Below are 7653 nucleotides of genomic sequence, written 5' to 3'. Positions count from 1 at the left end.
ATGCCTCAGAAAGAGCAAATGCATCACAATTCAAAAAATTGAACCTTTGCTTGAAAGAATCAAGTTTAGGAAGAATACTTCTACAATTCCACTGCAAAATAGAGGATTTTCCTGACTCATCCAATAAATTAGACATCGAAATTAATGAACGACAGGAGGGGCCATTTTGAAGTCATTTGTTTAGCTATCTGGCTGATAGAAGGAAGCCAAGCAAAAATTAAACCTTTCATTGAATCTGATATTCCGAAAAAATCAAGAATCCATTGAACAATTGATGAAAAGGATATACCTCCTGAAAAAGATGAGGATTCAGGAACCGATTGAGAAGTAAATTGAGAATGGCTTGACAATTCAGGGAAATGAACGTCATAATTTGAAGATCTCCAACCAGGAGGGTTATTCTTGGGTGGAGCAGAATAATTAGAAGATTCTGGATTATTAGAGATCAATCCTCTTTTTTTAGATGGCTTAGATGAAGAAGCAATTTTTCTCTTCCTGACTCTTCCTGTGATTACTGGATCAAATTGAGCATCCGAATCATCATCCTCTGATAAAACAGAGAAAGGATTTTCTGAAGCCTCGGGTACCTGAGGCGAAGCTGCCTTGAGCATATCAGCGAAGGATCGATTAGAACGATCCTTAAGTGATTGCTTGAGTTTCATCGAACGTAATTTGTATTTCGGACAATCCTTAATTGTATGAGGAACATCTCCACAAAAAATACATTTATCAACATCTTTGTTACAAGTGACTTCGTCATGGTCGTCTCCACATTTTGAGCATTTCGTTTTATTGCAACAGTAGGTTTTAGTGTGACCTAACTGATTGCAATTTAAGCAAGTCATTATTTTAGGAATATATAACCGAACTGGAAGACGAAGTTTGTCAATAAGCACATAATTTGGAAGTGCTGTGCCTTCGAAGGAAATTCTAAAAGAGCCAGAAGGATAATACTTTTTTTCTGTACCCTCAGATTTCAAAGAGTTCAGAGATCTCACCTCCAAAACTTTTGCATGTGGAATATTTGCATTGTGAAAGATACCCTTAGCTTTTAAAAAATCTTGAAGTTGAAGAGATTTTTCCGTAACTACACCATCGATTTCAACAATGTGAGCCGGAATATAAACTTTATATTCATTAGTGAACAAAGAGTTTTTCACTATCGCGTTAGCGTCTTTGTAATTTGAGAGCACAACACGAAGTTTATCTTTATTGACTTTCGTCATTTCTAAGACACCTGAGTAGTTAGACGTCAGGTCTTTACAAATTTGAGATACTCTTAGAGGTTTCCCTTTCGGACGGAAAAATACCACCCAACGGTTTTTCGATGATGCCGGGGCGTTCTGGTATTGTCTAATACGTGGAAGTTGAGTAGAATTAGGCAGAGATTGTGTCGAAGAGTGTAGAACAGAGTCACTATTTGGTACAGACGAAGAGTTTGACTGAGATTGTTTTTGTTTTTTTCCTGAAAAAACCGTAAAATCATCTGGAGGAGGGTCTAAGACCCTCATTTCAGCATCGAAGGGTTCATTACCCTCTAATTAAAAAAAAAAAAAAAAAAGGAGTCGAAAGTGTCGTAAAAATGAGAGAGAAGATTCTTCAGAACACGTAAATATTAAATGATAAAATTAAAAAAAAAAAAATAATAATAAAATGAAATATGTGTATGTATATGTATATGTATACGTATGCGTGAAAGAAAAATAAAACGAAAACTTATCTTAAATGTATCTAGATGAATGATAGAGAACTTCTAAAATCCTTGAAGCGGGTCCAATGGCAACTTCACACTCCAAAAAAACACTTGAAAAATAATTCCGACTTCAAGAAAATTCCTTTCTTCTCAGTATATCGTCCCGGCTTCTTTCGAAATACCGTCAAAAATAGTCTTGAATATAACTGAAAATCACAGAGAAAAAAAAGGAACGGAAAATACGTTTTTATTCGTGATGATTTGAAATATACGTCACCTTATTCTCAAGGCTTGCTGCTATATGAAGGCGATTTGACGCTGATAAATTTCGCCTTCAATTGCACCTACCTTTGCTAATGAGTCAGCCCTCTCATTACCCGGAATTGAGCAATGTGAAGGAACCCAGACAAAGGTAATGACATAACAACGTCTGGATAAAGTACTCAAAATTTCTCGTATTCTCTCAAGGAAGTACGGCGAGTGCTTTTCCGGCCTCATGAAACGGATAGCTTCGACAGAGCTCAGACTATCCGTTACAATGTAATAGTGTTCTACAGGTCGTGAGGCGACGCTGTCTAGCGCCCAGTGTATTGCTGCCAATTCAGCAATATACACTGAGCAAGGATACTGAAGACTGTGTGAGGTGCTAAAAAATTTGTTGAACACTCCAAATCCTGTGGACTTATTCATAGAGGACCCATCAGTAAAGTACATATTATCACAATTGACACGCCCATACTTTGCTTCGAAAATCGTAGGAACGATCCCCGATCGATGATAATCTGGAATTCCATGGATATCCTGCTTCATGGACAGATCAAAATGCACAGAGGAATTGATGTAGTACGGAAAACAAACACGGTTGGGAATATACGAAGAAGGATCAACCTGCATGGAGACGAATTCATGATATGAGCTCATGAATCCAGAATGAAAATTTAGCTCGATCAGCTGCTCAAAATTTCCGATCACTAATGGGTTCATAACCTTACACCGGATGAGGAACCGAAGAGATAATAAATTGAAGCGATCTTTTAGTGGGAGTACGCCTGCCAAAACCTCGAGGCTCATGGTATGCGTTGAGGGCATACATCCCAACGCAATACGGAGACAAAGATACTGAATTCGCTCGAGTTTAATGAGGTGTGTTTTGGCAGCTGATTGAAAACAGAAACTGCCATACTCCATCACTGAGAGAATAGTTGTTCGATACAACATTATAAGATCTTCGGGATGGGCTCCCCACCAGGTGCCGGTAATTGTACGGAGAAAGTTTATTCTTTGTTGACATTTTTTACTCAGATACCTAATATGGGCCCCCCAAGTACATTTGGAGTCGAACCAGACCCCAAGATATTTGAATGACATAGCATGAGTGATCGGTTTACCCAAAAGTATTACTCTGTTATGCAGAGTAAATTTTGTATTTTTATTCATAACTAGCTGACCCGACGAACTTCGTCCCGCCCAAAATAGATTTTTTGATTTGAATACTTTCCAACATCCACGTTTTCTTACTAAGTGAACGTTAGTGAGTCCAATCACTGAACTCTTCATTGATTGATTGCCCTTTGACCCTTTACAATTTTCTTTTAGTATAAATTGTCTAGTACTTCTACAAAAATTCGTCCTTATAATATAAAATTATTTTCAGACACAATTCTCGTTCAAGATTCTTCAAGCATTTGGAAATAACATGTTTCTCCGTTGCATGAAATACCTGTTTGATACAGAGAATATTACAGAATAAAGACAGCTCAAATCGGACCATTCCTTCCTCGGGTTTAGGGCACATCAACACATTTGACCTCCCATTTTTGTTTATATGGATAGAAGATATAGGAATGCGTTATTTCGTCTGAAAATCCTTTTCATCTTTCGAACAAAAAACAATTTCGTTAGCACCAACATCAAATGGACTAACAACGCTTAGCTAATTGTAGAACATATAGGAATTCAATTTTCCGAATTTTCCGGTTTGATCTACGGAAAGAGACGAATACGAAATATAGATGACTCAAATTGAACCATTCCATCCTCAGGTTTTGCGCTTACCAACACATTTGGCCTTCCATTTTTATTTATAGATGTAATATATGGAAATGCCTGAAAATCCATTTCCACTTACGAACAAAGATCAATTTCGATAGTGCAAACATCGAATGGACTAACAACGCTTATTATGATGTAATTTTCGAACATGTGGGAATTCAATTTTCGAATTTTCCGACCTTCCTTCAGAGTTTTCCGAAAATTTTCTCTCTCTCTCTTTCGGTTTTTCTCTCCACTATATTGATCTACAGGAAGAAACGAATTCAACAAAATACAGGAGACTAAAATCGAGACTAAATTCTTCGGGTTGCCGCTTACCAACAGATTTTGACTTACATTTTTATTTATATAGATTCATTTATAATTTTTATTTTAAAAATCTGTTCGTTCTTCGCAAACATACATCATCATATTTGCTCTATGTTTCTCTGTTTCTCCCAGTTCCTCTTAGCTTCGAAACCCCAATCGGAATGAAGGGAATGGCCCCATAATCACTTGAATCTAATCTTGTTTTGGTTTTCTCAACAACTTGGTGCACCCTAAAAATAACAATGAATAAATAACTCACTATTATTGAAAACTTCTTCATTTTATTGACAATCACTAATATATTTCGCTAGTCACCATGGGGAGGCCCATCCTTTTACTTGTGTAGTGTTCGGCTGATCAGCGATCCCGATTTCGATATCAACCATCGGAGCGGATCGAATGGAACGGTGGTTCGCTGAGTGCTGGCGGATGTATGCATTGGAGCTACTGTCGAAACATGATCAACCGGATTTCCGACGGGTACGGGTAATCCGTACGCGAGCAATACCACAAAACTGTATAGAATCACTGTTAAAATAATACGCTGCATCGTGACTCTGAACCGAACGTCTCACAGTCGCTACTAGAACTGATATCAGCTTTCAATGCGAAGAATCGTTGTAGAGAGGGGAGGTTAATCAGTTGTTTACAAACAGTTTGATGCTCTCACTAATAAATTTCTATTCTGACTGTTTACCAAGCTAGGCAAAAGGTTGTGTGGAGTAGCAACCCGAATCCGTAGGGGTAGTGGGGGCAAACTGTTAGTTTGGAAGTACAACTATTGACTATTGAAACCGTATTGATAGCCACCTTATGTTTGAAGAATTTAATGACTTTTTAGTCACCCTGTACTTCAGTAGAGCTGTCAAAATGTCAAAATGTGAATAAAAACAAAAATTGCTCTTTCGGTAGCCATTGGGCGGTAGTTCTGTGCGCATGGTATCTAAGGAATTTCACGTGAAATTTAGTATATTAAATCTGATATGTTGGACAAATCATCAGTTTGGACAACTGTTCACCGATTCTAGGAGAGGTGAACAGATATTTTGTTCACTCTCAGCGATTAATTAGCATAAAGATTTCTTTCGTGTTTGAGGGCAAAGTGGTCATAGGTGTTATTCACTTACAATGTTCTGTTTACTAAAGCTGATATACCTCGTCACATTCCGCTCTTGAAGAGGTCTCTTTTGTGGCATTGACCCTTTGAAAATATGCCACTCCAACTAAACGAAGCCTTATTATGCGGATGTGTTATGTGTTTCTTACCACATTTTTGTATGCATGAGAAAAATTAAATTGAGACTCTAGGTAAATAGGTCAAGCTTATTTCATACATGTACCTACTATATCAAGTATAATTTGAACAAATTTGGACGAAAAAAACGCATAAGTATATCCCATTTAGCTTGATATGTGCGAGTGACCACTTTGCCTTTGAAGCGGTATGTGGACGCTGGAAATGGGCCTTAGGGTGACCACTATGCCCCCACTTCCCCTATCGAAGTTGCCCTGTACTATACATCAGCCATTCCATGCCAAACCGATATAGTGGTTCTCAGTTTTTCGTTAAAGGGGTAATTTTGTTCTTTATCGCAAAACATTAGACCCATATTTTTTATTTTTTTATTAGGGTGCCCATTTCCATTTTAGGGTGGTCCAAAAAGACATTTTTCCCACCTTTTCCAGAAAATTCCTTCTTTTTTTCAAAAAATCATAACTTTTGAACCACTGAACTGATTTAGATGACCGACATATTAAATTGACGCCAATAAGCTTCTTCGAAAAAATATCATACCTGCGGGAAGATTGGGTTATCGCACAGGCAAAGTGATTTTCGGGAAAAAGTGGAAAAAATGACTTCTTGGACCACCCTAAAATGGAAATGGGCATCTTCATAAAAAATTAAAAAATACGGGTCTAATGTTTTGCCATAAAGAACAAAATTACCCTTTTAACGAATATCTGAGAACCACTATATTGGTTTGGCATGGAATGGCTGCAACCAACAACTACAACCAATATTTACGAAAATAAAATCCATTTCTTTTGCAAGTTCAATATTTTTTAATAAAAGGCTAGCTTGATATGTTTTCCATTTAAATCAGGTAAAGTGGTTCAAAAGTTATGATTTTTTGAAAACAGTCATTTTCGGGAAAAAGTGGAAAAAAAATATTGTTCATGCCACTCTAAAATGGAAATGGGCACCCCAATGAAAAAATTAAAAAATACGGGTCTAATGTTTTGCGATAAAGAACAAAATTCCCACATTTGACAAAAATCTGAGAACCACTATAAAGGGTGTGTCACATCAAATTGCATCACGGAAAAAACGCTGTAGAAATTCGCCCAGTAGACCGATCCTTTTGAAAATTTTAGACAGTAAAATAAAAACTATTAAACAATTTTTGGCATTTTCTTTTTATTCATACTTCGAGCCCAAGCCCGTATCCTCGCACCTTCCTCTTTACCCCGTCCATAAGGTTCTGTACAACGTCAGGTTGTAGTTTTTTTGAACAGAAATCCATTTTCTCTTGAAGTCCGCCTCCGATTTGACAACTTTTGGGTTCTTCCGGAGGGCCTGCTTCATAATCGCCCAATATTTCTCTATTGGGCGAAGCTCCGGCGCGTTGGGCGGGTTCATTTCCTTTGGCACGTAGGTGACCCCGTTGGCTTCGTACCACTCCAATACGTCCTTTGAATAGTGGCACGAAGCGAGATCCGGCCAGAAGATGGTCGGGCCCTCGTGCTGCTTCAATAGTGGTAGTAAGCGCTTCTGTAGGCACTCCTTAAGGTAAACCTGCCCGTTTACCGTACCGGTCATCACGAAGGGGGCGCTCCGCTTTCCGCAAGAGCAGATTGCTTGCCACACCATGTACTTTTTAGCAAACTTGGATAGTTTCTGCTTGCGAATCTCCTCCGGAACGCTGAATTTGTCCTCTGCGGAGAACAGGCCCGGCAGCTGACGAAAGTCCGCTTTGACGTAGGTTTCGTCGTCCATTACCAGGCAATGCGGCTTAGTCAGCATTTCGGTGTACAGCTTCCGGGCTCACGTCTTCCCCACCATGTTTTGCCTTTCGTCGCGGTTAGGAGCCTTCTGAACCTTGTATGTACGCAGGCCCTCCCGCTGCTTGGTCCGCTGGACGAATGAACTTGACAAATTCAGCTTATTGGCGACATCCCGGACCGAACTTCTCGGATCACGTCTAAACTGCTTAACTACGCGCTTGTGATCTTTTTCACTGACGGAGCATCCATTTTTGCCGTTCTTCACCTTCCGGTCGATGCTTAGGTTCTCGAAGTATCGTTTTAGTACTCTGCTGACCGTGGATTGGACGATTCCCAGCATCTTACCGATGTCCCGATGTGACAACTCCGGATTCTCGAAATGAGTGCACAGGATTAATTCACGACGCTCTTTTTCGTTCGACGACATTTTTCCAAATTTACGAAAAATTGACAGTGAAGCATGGCCAACGTGATCTATACACTCTTATCTGATTATAAGCGAAAGCTGAAGATATAATTCCTAAAAATTAAATTTCTACAGCGTTTTTTCCGTGATGCAATTTGATGTGACACACCCTTTATCTGTTTGGCAT

The 7653-nt window shown here is 38.9% G+C and overlaps 1 long non-coding RNA gene across 1 annotated transcript; it reads right to left on the bottom strand.

Moving 5' to 3' along the window:
- Nucleotides 1-4052: 4052 nt before the first annotated feature.
- LOC129777996 (uncharacterized) lies at nucleotides 4053-4730 on the bottom strand. The gene is made up of 2 exons (XR_008743343.1): nucleotides 4350-4730; nucleotides 4053-4284 (listed from the first exon to the last, which is right to left on the bottom strand). It is a non-coding gene; the product is annotated as an uncharacterized LOC129777996 (long non-coding RNA).
- Between the last annotated feature and the right edge of the window lie 2923 nt (nucleotides 4731-7653).

Source organism: Toxorhynchites rutilus, chromosome 3 (genome assembly GCF_029784135.1).
Source record: "Toxorhynchites rutilus septentrionalis strain SRP chromosome 3, ASM2978413v1, whole genome shotgun sequence".
Classification (NCBI taxonomy): domain Eukaryota; kingdom Metazoa; phylum Arthropoda; class Insecta; order Diptera; family Culicidae; genus Toxorhynchites; species Toxorhynchites rutilus.
The sequence above is the reverse complement of the archived record's forward strand: the minus strand, read 5'-3'. Positions and strand labels throughout refer to the sequence as shown.